Below are 12,828 nucleotides of genomic sequence, written 5' to 3'. Positions count from 1 at the left end.
TTAGCAATCATTAATGATTACTATTCGTCTTTTAAACTGTTAAAATTTGGTTAATTCTTTAGCTAACATTGGATTTCCTAGCACGTGGATGTTAGGTGCCATCACGACCCCATGATTGGGATTTAGGGTCGTGACAAGTTGGTATCAGAACACTAGGTTACCTAGTTCTGACGAGTTATGAGCAAGCTTAGTAGAGTCTGGAGGATCAATACGGAGACATTTGTACTTATCTTCTAGAGGCTATAGGGATTTATGAAATTTCACTTCTTTCTTACTCTGTCATGCGATATTATACTATCGATGTAGTTTGAATCATTTTGTTCTTGTTCTATCACAGATGGTGAGGACATGTACAACATCCACAGCCGAGCAGGAGCCGGAGCCCTAGGTTACAACCACTACCAAGGGTAGAGGCCGAGGCAGAGCTAGAGGTAGAGCTTAGCCTACAGCCCGTGCAGCAGCACCTATCGCAGAGCCTCAAATCGCGTAGGGGGAGGAGATCCCTATTCCGGCTGCACCAGTTGGACCAACTCAGGTCCCCGAGGGGTTTATTGCCACCCCCGTACTTCAGGATGCTCTAGCCTGCCTAGTGGGTCTTATGGAGAGTGTGGGTCAGGCCGGTATATTTCCTGTAGCACCAGCTGTCACTCAGATTGGGGGAGGAGCCTAGACTCCCGCTACTCACACTCTAGAGCAGGTGGCTCGCAGATATCTGACTCCGGTAGTTCCAGCAGTTGGAGCAGTTCAGCCTGTTATTGCTACACAGTCCGGGGAAGGTGCCGCGATGTCATCAGAAGCAATGAAGAGGTTGGACAGATTCACCAAGCTATTTCCTTTTCATTTTGGTGGTACACACTACCAAAAATTTGGCCTATCGCAACGCTAACAAAACCGTTGCAATACATAAGAAAACCATTGCAATATCCCTATTGTAACGGTTCTGGGCCCGTCCCACCAGCTTACGAGCCAATAGGTCTATTGTAACGGTTTCGTGCAACGGTTATACAATCGTCGCCATAGGGTGTGTATTGCAACGGTGTCAAACCGTCGCCATATGTCTTAACTATTGCAACGATTATTTATTCAAGTGGAACGGTTCAAAACCATTGCAATAGCATTTTATGCAACGACTATTTGTGTCTATTGCAACGGTTTGAATACATATCGCAACAGTTGTGTAGCTATTGCAATAGTTATTTAGTGCTGCCCAACGATTGTTTTAAGGTTATTGCAACAATTAATGAAATTTATGGCAACTGTATAATAAAGTAAGATGAAATGATTATCTATATAATCACCAAAGGAAACTAGTATTAATCAACAAAATTATATTCCAAAATATCCAACTATTATTATTCACATATTAAAAGTAAAATATACAATACTGTTTAACAATTTAAGAGTTTACGGAAGCTTGAACAAAGTTTCAAATAAATAAAAGATTCATAGAACATGCAAGAGTCTAGCACCGATCAACCAAATCTTAAGTATCTTTACTGCATTTATCTTCTGCTTGTTTATTTGATCAACCTATAAAAGATGATAACTAAATATTAGAAAAGGTTGAGCAAATATAACTGTGCAATTATAGACTCAGATAACAACTAAAATGAGCAGTAGAAGATCCAAAAATATGACATTGAATTTCTTTACAAGAAATATTATAACAGTACATGAACGAAGTTCCTGATAGATCAATGAAAAAGAAAATGTGATATAACAAATATTAGAAATTGGGATAAAATGTTCATTATATTGTAACTGTTATATTTACAAGAGCCAAACCACTCTATCGCAATTTTTGATGGACATAGAACCACTATACTCAGAGAAGCTCAAGTACAATGAGTTAACTAACTTTTTTATTGTTACTATCAATTAACTATTTGTTTTGTTGTTATTATCAGTTAACTATTAAGCCACTCATTGACCAAAGTCTTCAGAATAGTTCTTAAAATGACCTCAATCTCCAACTTAAGAAACAACCGAAGTACCAAGTTCTAGCTTATAAAAAGGGCATTACACCAGAAAGACTGACCAACTATGAAGCATAAAAATTAATAGATCAAAAGAGCTAACATTTTTGGATGATAAAGGTAGGTGATAATGGATAAAAGTTTTGGCACAGGGTACATAAAGCTCACTAGCTTCTAAAACATAATGAATTTTACAAATTGTAGATAGGGAAGAACTGATTCTTGGTTTTGCACTCACTTGTTTAACTATCATTTTTAATTTAAAGACTTTAAGGTGTTGTTATACAAGAGAGGGAAAATGAACTATCTTTATTCATAAATTGGTAGTTCTCTCGTTGTTTATTCTATGCCAACGTCTCAAAAAGACCTCTCCCACCACCCAGCTCTTGGGGTAATTGAGTATTTTGACAATTCTTTTATTTGTAAGAACATGAACTTTTACTGAGTAAAAAATTAATATTAAGGTGCAACTGTCATAAAAGCCCGTCAAATTAACTTTTGTGAGTGACAGTCTTTTGCCAAGTCTAACTCTTTCAATTGATTTTAGCATGCGACTTCTTAGAAATATTTCCCTCAGATTTTTCCCATGAAGTCCAAAGAGATTGTCCTATGAAAATGCAGTATTCCACTACAACTACTCATGAAGACATCATATGAATATAAATGTGCGTATATGGAAAAGAGATGTTGAAAAGAACACACCATCACATATCAAAGTGGCAGCAAAAAATATCAAAGTTCTTACCTTATCAAAGGAAGAAGAGAACTAGCACCATTAGCAGCAGTTTTCAAGCAAGAGAATTTTGTAGCTACAAAAAAATAAAAATAGCATTTACAATAATGCAAAAGAAAATTACATCTATCTCTAACCCGAGTTTTGTCAAATCCTATTAACTGCAGCAAGGTGAAAATCTTTCAGAGAAAATGAAGTTGACTTACTAACAACACAAGTTCATTAAGGGATTTGCTTGAAGTGGGATTTCACATTACCATTTCCATACTTCTCTATATCTGAAGTGAAAATTTTAGTATTCTTAAATCCTACCATACCAATAGCCTTTTCATATATGTGCGCTTAGGCAAAATATTGCCATACTAAATAATATACAATCCAATAGAAGAGATTAAAAAATAAAGAAGAACTGTCCAAGTAAGTCAAATATGGCATTAAGTAATAGTATAACAGAGAAACTAATGGAGGAGCCAAAGGAAAATGTCCCACCACTATCATAGATGACATATCCAGCTTATGACAATATGAACAACATGCCTTAGGTTTTCGTTGAATAAAGTATAGTGAACCATACCTTCAGTTGTAAGATTAAACTCTTTGATAGAAACTGCTAAAAAATCCTCTTTCCAGTGTCTTCCCAGTTGCACTAGCAACAAATAATTTCTTCTTTTGACTGATATTCACTTCCTCCTTCCCTTCATTTTCACTTCATTCTTTCTGTAATCAATCAAATCAGATACCAAAATAACAAAGAAAATCCACAAATAGCAGTAGTACATTTTCCCCCTTAGCATATCTTGAAATAGGACTAAATAAAACTTAAGAGAAAAAATATATAGCAGCCCAATTTTGTCTTCGGCAGATCTAATAATTAAAATCCACCAACTCAACTTTAATTTCTCAAACTAGAAACCCTACCAAATTAAACTCCCTTTTTGCAAATTAGAAATCATAATCACAAAATGTATCGGCATAATACAAAGAAAAAGAGAAACAGAAACACGAAATTTCTAAACAAGAATAACAGATTTATGAGAAAAAAGTTACCTCCTGTTCAAACTCCAAAATCCTCAAGCTCAGTCATAGATGAGAGAAAGCAAGAACAACGAATAGAAGGAGATGGTGGAGGGGAAACCTATGCCAGAGGGGAAGTCTACGTCGTAGGTCGCCTTGCCTTCGCCGCAGGGATAGTGTCGACACAGTCGATGCTGGCTGTGTGAGAAGTGTTTTAGGGCAAGGGGTTTTAGCCTTTTAGGTGATTTAAGACTTAGAAAAACCAAAAAAGCTATTTAAAAAAGAGGTAATATCTGTACCAGGTTGGTTTCCTTTTTAGTTTTGGGGGGGGGGGGGGGATAAGAACCGTCTCGATAGCCCTTTTTTCGCGTAACCGTTGCAACAAGGTCACCTACTGCCACGGTTTCCAAAACCGTGACAATAGGTGCAACGCTTTGTTATTAGAATTTTTCCTATAGACCCATAAGGCTTATGCAACGGCTACAACCGTCGCAATAGAGGGTCTGTTACAACGGTCTTATAACCGTTGCTAGAAAATTGTTGCCATAGGCCAAATTTCTGGTAGTGTACTCCATCTAAGGAACCTCAGGATTTCTTGGACCCTTGCCACGAGGTAATGCGAAACATGAGTATAGTGGAGTCCAATGGAGTCGACTTTGTAGTATTTCAGATATCTGGTTCTGCCAAGAGATGGTGGCAGGAGTATGTTCGAGGTAGGCCAACACGTTCACCTCCACTCACTTGGGATTAGTTCTCACAACTATTATAAGAGAAGTTTATCCCATTCACTTAGAGAAATGATCTACGCACCCAGTTTGAATGCCTACAGCAGGGTAGCATGGCTGTTACCCACTACGAGACCAGGTTTGTGGATCTATCACGCCATGGATCTATCCTGATCCATATTGAGATGGATAGGATGAGGAGATTTATAGATGGCCTTAGTTATGGTATCAGGTTGTAGATGGCCAGAGAGACTGAGGATGATATTTCTTTTACTCGGGTTGTGGAGATAGCTAGGTAGATCAAGAGGATTTGTGGTCAGGTTAAAGAGGCACTATTTGAGAAGAGGCCTCATCATTTCGGTAGTTTTAGTGGTGCCTCGTCTGGAGGCAGGGGTTCATTTGGCAGAGGTCAGCCTATCACGCGCATTTAGTCGGCACTCATGAGTCTCATGGTCCTTCAGGTTGTCACAGTGCATATGGGTCTGGTTTGAGTAGCTAGCATTCAGTGCACCTTTAGCTCCTATTAGTGCAACACCACTATAGAGTTACTACCGTGGTCCTTTGGGTCACCGAGTATCGTCTTAAACTCAACGGTTATGCCAGTCACGGGGTTGCTTTGAGTGCGGCGAAGCAGGTCACATCAGGAGGTACTGTCCTAGATAAAAGAGCAATATACTATAGTAGGGTACTTGTGCCATGATTCCGGCACCGGTTGCTCCACCACCCTCTTAGCCAACTAGAGGCGGGGGTCAGGCAGTCCGAGGTGGTGGTTAGGCCGTTAGAGTTGGAGGCCAGCCAGTTAGAGGTCATCCAAAAGGTATAGGTTAGAGTGGTGGGACTCAGCCCCATTTCTATGCATTCCCAGCTATACATGAGGCGGAATTGTCTGATGCAGTCATCACAGGTATTGTTCCAGTTTACCATAGAGATGCATCAGTTTTATTTGATCCGGGTTCCACGTATTCGTATGTGTCATCCTATTTTGCTTCATATTTGGATATGTCTCGTGATTCGTTGAGTGCTCTTATTTATGCGTCTGCCCCTATTGGGGATTCGATTATGGTAGACCGTGTTTATCGCTCCTACGTGGTCTCTATCGGGGGTTATGAGACTAGGGTGGACCTTCTGTTACTCAGCATGGTGGATTTTGACGTGATTTTGGGCATGAATTGGTTGTCGCCATATCACTTTATCTTAGATTGTCACGTCAAGATTGTGACATTTTCCATGCTAGGTTTGCCTCGATTTGAGTGGAGAGGGACTCTTGGTCATTCCACTAGCAGGGTTATTTCATATGTCAAGGCTCGGCGTATGGTCGAGAAGGGGTGTCTGACGTATTTGGCCTATATTCGTGATTCTAGTGCGGAGGTTCCTTACATGGATTCGGTTCTGGTTGTGTGTGAGTTCCCAAAGGTGTTTCCTACAAACTTGACAGGCATGCCCTCCGATAGAGATATCGAATTTTGCATTGACTTGGTTCTAAGAACTCAGTCCATTTCTATTCCACCGTACCGTATGGCCCAATTTGAGTTGAAAGAATTAAAGGAGCAGCTGTAGGATTTTCTTGAAAAGGGATTCATTAGACCTAGTGTCTCGCCTTGCGGTACACCAGTGTTGTTTGTGAAGAAGAAAGATGACTCTATGAAGATGTGCATTGACTACAAGCAGTTGAACAAGGTAACTATCAAGAACAAGTATATGTTACCAATGATTGATGACTTATTTGATCAACTTCAAGGTGCTAAGGTGTTTTTGAAGATTGATTTGAGGTCTGGCTACCATCAGTTGAAGATTGGGGTATTAGATGTCACTAAGACAACTTTTTGGACTCGGTATGGTCAATGCGAGTTCTTAGTGATGTCATTTAAATTGACCATTGCCCCAACAACCTTTATAGATTTGATGAACCGGGCGTTCAAGCCCTATCTAGATTCCTTTATGATTATCTTCATTGACGAGATCTTGGTTTACTTCCGCAGTTGAGAGGAGCATGAGTAACATTCAGAATCTGAGGGATCATCGGTTATATGCCATGTTTTCAAAGTGAGAGTTCTGGTTGGACTCGGTTGCCTTTTTGGGCCATGTTGTATCTTCCAAGGGCATCAAGGTGGATCCTAAGAAGATTGAGGCAGTTCGGTATTGGCCTAGACATACTTCAACTACAGAGATTCGGAGCTTCTTGGGTTTGGCGGGTTATTATCGCTGGTTTGTGGATGGGTTTTCATCTATCTCAACCTCATTGCCCAAGTTGACCTAGAAGGGTGCTCTTTTTAGATGGTTCGACGAGTATGAGTTAAGCATTCAAAAGTTCTAAACTGCATTGGCTATAGCCATAGTGTTGGTTTTGCCTACATGTTCGGTATCTAACACCGTGTATTGTGATGCATCGTGTATTGGGCTTGGCGTGGTGTTGATGCAACATGGTAGGGTCATTTCCTACGTGTCTCGACAGTTGAAGGTTCATGAGAAGAATTATTATGTGCATGAGTTAGAGTTGGCAGCCATTGTTAATGCGCTAAAGATTTGGGGGCACTATCTATATGGCGTTTCATGTGAGGTCTATACCGACCAACGGAGTCTCCAGAACCTGTTCAAGTAGAAGGACCTTAATTCGGGGAAACGGAGATGATTAGAGTTACTGAAAGACTATGATACCATCATATTATATCATCTGAGGAAAGCCAATGTAGTGGCTGATGCGTTGGGTAGGAAGGCTGGGAACACGGGCAATTTGGCATATTTACCGGTAACAAAGAGGCCATTAGCCATGGACGTTCAAGATTTGGCCAATCGGTTCGTGAGGTTTGATGTTTCGAAGCCCAACCGGGTTCTTGCTTGTGTTATGGCTCAGTCATCATTGTTGGAGCGTATCAAGGCTCGCTAGTTTGATGAGCCTCATTTATTGGTGCTGAGGGACACAGTGCAACAAGATGGTGCTAAGGAGGTTATGATGGGGCATGATGGTGTTATGCAACTTCAAGGCCGGATTTGTTTTCCGAATGTTGATGAGTTGAGAGAGTTGATCCTTGAGGAGGTTCACAGTTCGCGCTATTACATTCACATAGGTGTCATGTAGATGTACCGTTACTTGAAACAACACTATTGGTGGTGGAGAATGAAGAAAGATATTGTTGCTCATGTCTCTCGGTGTTTGAATTATCAATAGGTGAAGTACGAGCATCAGAAACTGGGTGGTTTGACTCAGAGATTGGAGATACCGGAGTATAAGTGGGAGCGCATCATTATGAATTTTATGGTAGGCTTACCACATACCTTGAGGAAATATGATGCGGTCTGGATTATTGTGGACCGGTTGATTAAGTTCGCACACTTCATTCTGGTGATGACTTCCTATTATTCTGAGCGGTTGGCTCAAATTTAAATTTGGGAGATTATCCGCCTGCACGACATGCCCATTTCCATCATTTTTGATCGAGGCACACAATTAATATCGCATTTCTGGAGAGCTATGCAGCGTCAGTTGGGCACGCAGGTCGAGCTGAGTAGCGTATTTTATCCTTAGACGGACAGACAGTCCGAGCGCATTATTTAGATATTGGAGGATATGTTGCAGGCATGCTTTATGGATTTCGGGGGGTCTATGGGACTGGTTTTTACCTCTAGAAGAGTTCGCCTACAACAACAGCTATCAGTCGAGCATCAAGATGGCTCGGTACGAGGACTTATATGGGAGGTGATGCCGTTTGCCAATTGGTTTGGTGTGAGCTTGGTGAGGCTATATTTTTGGGAACTAAGTTGGTCCGTGATGCTATTGAGAAGGTTAAGGTAATTCAGGAGTGACCGCATATAGCTCAACCCATGCAGAAGAGTTATGCAGACCGGAAGGTTCGAGATGTGTCTTATATGGCAGGTGAGAAGTTCTTCTCCGAGTGTCACCTATGAAGGGAGTGATGCGGTTTAAGAAGAAGGGCATGTTGACCTCGAGGTTTATTGGCCCGTTTGAAATCTTGGAAGGAGTTGGGCAGGTTGATTATAGGCTTGAATTGCCTCCTAGCTTAGCAGGGGTACATTCGATATTTCATGTTTCCATGCTTCGCAAGTATCATGAGGATAGATCACATGTTTTGGACTTCAGCATGGTGAATCTTGATGAAAATCTTATCTATGAGGAAGAGCCGGTGGCTATTCTAGACCGGTAGGTTCGCAAGTTGAGATCTCAGAGTTTTCCTATTGTGAAAGTGCAATGAAGAGGTTAGCCGATCGAGGAGGCCACGTGGGAGCCCGAGTCCGATATGCGGAGTAGATATCCCCACCTTTTAACTAGTCCATGTACTTTTCTATGTCCGTTCGAGGACAAACGTTTCTTTTTTAGGTGGAGAATATGATGACCCGATAGGTTATTTTGAGTACTAGCCTTAATTTCACTGTTCCGAGACCTCTCATTGCTTCATTTGCTGTTTTTTGATTTTCGTGTGTGGTCCATGTCGCTTTTTGAAAAGCTTTTATGTAAAATTTTAAAGAAAAAGTGATCTTTGACTTAAACTATGGTTTGGGTTAACCACAATTGACATTTTTGGTATGCGACCTCGGATCAGTGTTTTGACAAATTTTGATAGGTTCGTATGATGTTTTTGGACTTGTACGCACTTTTGGTTGCGGTCCTGGGTGACCCGAGCATATTTCGGCGAATTATGTGAATGTTGGCAAAAAGTTGAGTTTTAAGTTGAAATCATGAGTTTTGATAATCGGTTCTTGTTATTTTATGTTATTTTGATTTTTTTAGGTAGCGAGCAAGTTTGTAGGATTGTATTCCACTTGTGTGCATGTTCGGTTTGGAGCCTGAGGAGCTCGAGAAAGTTTCAGATATGTTTTGGCAAGTTTTGGAATGGCTGGTAGCAGCGGTTGCTGGTGTGGGTCTACAGATGTCGCATTTGTGGTCAATGGATCACATTTACGATAAAGGGGTTGGGATGGGAGTTTTTGCATTTGCGAGTGAAGGTTCGCTTTTGTGGATGTTGGACATTCGCATTTGCGACCACTGAGAATTTAGGACAGCTTTGCATATGTGAAGCATTTATCCACATTTGCGAAGGTGGGCTCTTCGCATTTGTGATAAATATGTTGCATTTGCGACTACACTGGGTCTGATGCAATGATCGCATTTGCGATTAGTGTGTCACATTTCCAGATATCGCCATTGAGAAGAAGTATTAGCAATTGCGACGTCAGCAGCTGGGTAAAAGATTAGGAAATCGGGACTTACATCATTTTACACTATTTTTCAACCCTAAACACTCTAGAGGTGCTTTTCTTGAGAGCTTTTCTTGCCAAAATATTTGGTTAGATACATTAACTTGTTTTCAATCAATTTCCCTTACTTTTCATGAATTTTAATATTAAATCTATGAATTTCATGGTAGAAATTAGGGGTTTTAGGTAGAATTTAGGGATTTTATAAAACTGAGATTTAGACCTCAAATTGAGGTCGGATTTTGAAACAAATCACATAACCGGGCTCGGGATGAATGGGTAATCGGGTTTTGTTCTGAATCTTGGATTTTGACCAAGCGGGCCCGAAGATGACTTTTGTTGGCTTTATTAAAAATGATCAAAATTGAACCTTTTTCATTCGTGGGTAGTTTCTAAAGCTTGTTTTGAATTGTTTGAACGATATTTGGCTAGATTCGGTTGGTTTGGAGGCTTGTTTGAAAGGAAAAGTCATAGTTGATTATTGATTTGGTTGCATAAAGAGGTAAGTGTCGTGTTTATCTTTGACTTGAGGGAATTAGGACTTGCTAGTCTATTTGTTACGTGAATTATGTGTGGGGTACGACCCTCTGGAAAGAAATATCATCTCAAGTCTCCTTGCCAATCTATAGCATGATACTGAAAGTGAGTCCATTAATGAATCTCCTCACTCTCTCCCACTCAGTAGGGAGTAAAACAATGGCATGGTGAGCCAGGTTCACAAATCGAGTCTTATACTGGGTAACAGTCATACTACCCAGTTGAAGACGCTCAAACTACCTACGGTAATCCTCTCTTAGAATGAAAGTAATGAACTTCTCGAGAAATAGCTGTGACAACTGATCCTAGGTAAGTGTAGGCGAACCAGCTGATCTAGTCAACATATAATCTCTCCACCATCTCTTGGAAGAACCTGTCATCTAGAACACTGCAAAGTCTACCCCATTGGTCTCAACAATACCCATGTTGCGAAATACCTCGTGGTAATGGTCTAGGTAGTATTGTGGGTCCTAAGAAGGTGCACGGCTGAAATGAATAGGGAAAATCTTGGTAAACTTATTCAGCCTCAACAAGGCCTCAGAAGACATAGTAGGCCTATCCGCGGCCTGTGCCGCCACAACCGGCTAAACTACTCCAACTGGCTGGGCCGCTGGAGTCTGATATAGGGGAGTCACCTGCTCTGGGGTGTGAGTAGCAGGATTTTGTGCTCCTCCCCTAGCCTGAGAGACGGCTGGTGCCACCAGAAATGCACTGGTGTGGGCCACACTCTCCATAAGGCCCACCAAGCGGACTAGAGCATCCTGAAGCACTAGAGTGGATATGAATCCCTCCGGGACCTGAGCTGGTCCGACATGCACGATCTGAGCTGGGACCTCCTCCTCGTGATCAATCTGAGGCTCCACTGTGGCTGTTGCTGCTCGAGCTCTAGGCTGAGCACTTCCTTTTAAAGTACTTATTTTATTAAATAATTTTTTTATATTTATTTAGCTATTTTGTTTATTTATTTTTCCTTAATTTCTTTATTTTTTAAAGATGGCCCAAACCAGGCCATTTTTTTCGGATCAAATAGGCAGCCCAGACACCCTAAAACCCTTAGCCCAATAGCCCCAGCCCAAACCAAATGACCCCTGTGACCAACCCGGTCGAAACCCACTTACAACTACCTGCCCCACCTTCCTTAAAATCCTAGCCGTTGATCTCTTAAGATCAACGGCCCACGATCAACCCTTCATTTTTAATTACCCTCCCCCTAAACCCTAAGCCTCACTTGTCTCTTTTCAGCCACCCTCGTAAGCTCTCTTCTCCCCTAAGATGAAACCCTAGTCGACTCGGAGGATTCTCCTTCGCCCTTTCCTTGTACACGTTCATACGTGGATTTCACTCACCTTATTTGTTCTTCTTGCTCAGTTATGGTAACTTTTCTTACCAATCCATCTAAGGCAAGGACGATTCTGTTGAATCGGGTAGATACAGCTTTGACCCTATGGATTTGGATGCAATCTTGGGTTTATACACTCAGAAAGAGGGAATATCCTCTTGATTATGGTGAATCACTATTGATTTCTTCATGGTTAGGGCTTGTGAACGATTTGCCCTAAATCCGATTCCAACTAGGGTTTGAGATTTTCATCTCCTTTAGTGATTCAGGTTTGTATGAGATATATTCTTTCCTTTTTGTGTTTGATTGATTATTTTTCATGTTTGTCTACTTAATCGACTACTATATAAACCCCCCCATTTCCCGTTACCCTCTAAGGCTTAACAATTATTACTTAAGACCTTAGACACTGCTATTACTCTCTCACTCTCACTTATTTTATTGTTCTGAAACTTGAGACCTTGGCCGGCTGAAAGCCAAGGCCACCAGAGTTCGATTGTTGCTCTTTCTCAGTACGAGCACTACCCGGGGTTCACTTGAAACCCTTGGGAACTTTGACGCACTGAGAGTCTGGGAGTCTTATTGTTCTCTCTTTACTACTTATAATTGAGCTGCTATTGGAAATTAATTTTCTCATTTACTTGTTCGTTAATTTGCTATTGGTGAGTATCCTTGACTCTTGCAGTTCCATTCTCTTTTGGTTCGTGCTCTGCAGACCAATGTTACTTGAACTTCTATGAGCCAATATGATTATTCTACTGTGCTACCCTTGTTTTCAATCATGTTTGCCTTAATGTCATTCTGCAGTTTTAATGCCTCAATTCTATTTAGGTTCTAATCTTAGAATCATGAGTAGTTAATTAGGTTGATTCCGGCTCTTTTTATGTTTTCCCGGTTCGAATGTTAAACTTGATTAATGCCTGGTGTGAGTGTATCTTCATACTTTGCTTAGAATTCTTGTGTTAAAACTTACTAGTAATTCATACTTGCCCAGAAACTATTCAAATGTGCTCTTCCCTCTTCACACTAAGTCACTCATGCACAACTTTCTACTTGCTCACTTTCTTAAAATGATCATCCCTATGTGAATTCTGAACTTTTCAAACTGCATGTTTCTATACTAATTGCGAGCCTCAACACTGTACTATAGTTGCATGTTTTACTGCAATTCTGTTGCCACAATACTATTCTATAGGTCATGCATTCTAGTGCTAGGTTTGGTCAGTTTAATGCCTAGTGTTATCTTTGGTATGTATAATGGAACTTGCTTAGATGTGATCAACCTACATTCTC

General features: G+C 40.8%; 1 long non-coding RNA gene across 1 annotated transcript; it reads right to left on the bottom strand.

Moving 5' to 3' along the window:
* Window positions 1-1,308: 1,308 nt before the first annotated feature.
* LOC107797257 (uncharacterized) lies at window positions 1,309-3,916 on the bottom strand. Its single transcript, XR_001650644.2, has 4 exons — window positions 3,757-3,916; window positions 3,284-3,426; window positions 2,722-2,785; window positions 1,309-1,530 (listed from the first exon to the last, which is right to left on the bottom strand). It is a non-coding gene; the product is annotated as an uncharacterized LOC107797257 (long non-coding RNA).
* Between the last annotated feature and the right edge of the window lie 8,912 nt (window positions 3,917-12,828).

The sequence above is a fragment of the Nicotiana tabacum genome, chromosome 21 (genome assembly GCF_000715075.1).
Source record: "Nicotiana tabacum cultivar K326 chromosome 21, ASM71507v2, whole genome shotgun sequence".
Classification (NCBI taxonomy): Eukaryota; Viridiplantae; Streptophyta; class Magnoliopsida; order Solanales; family Solanaceae; genus Nicotiana; species Nicotiana tabacum.
Note: the sequence above shows the minus strand (reverse complement) of the source record. Positions and strands in the feature narration are given on the sequence as shown.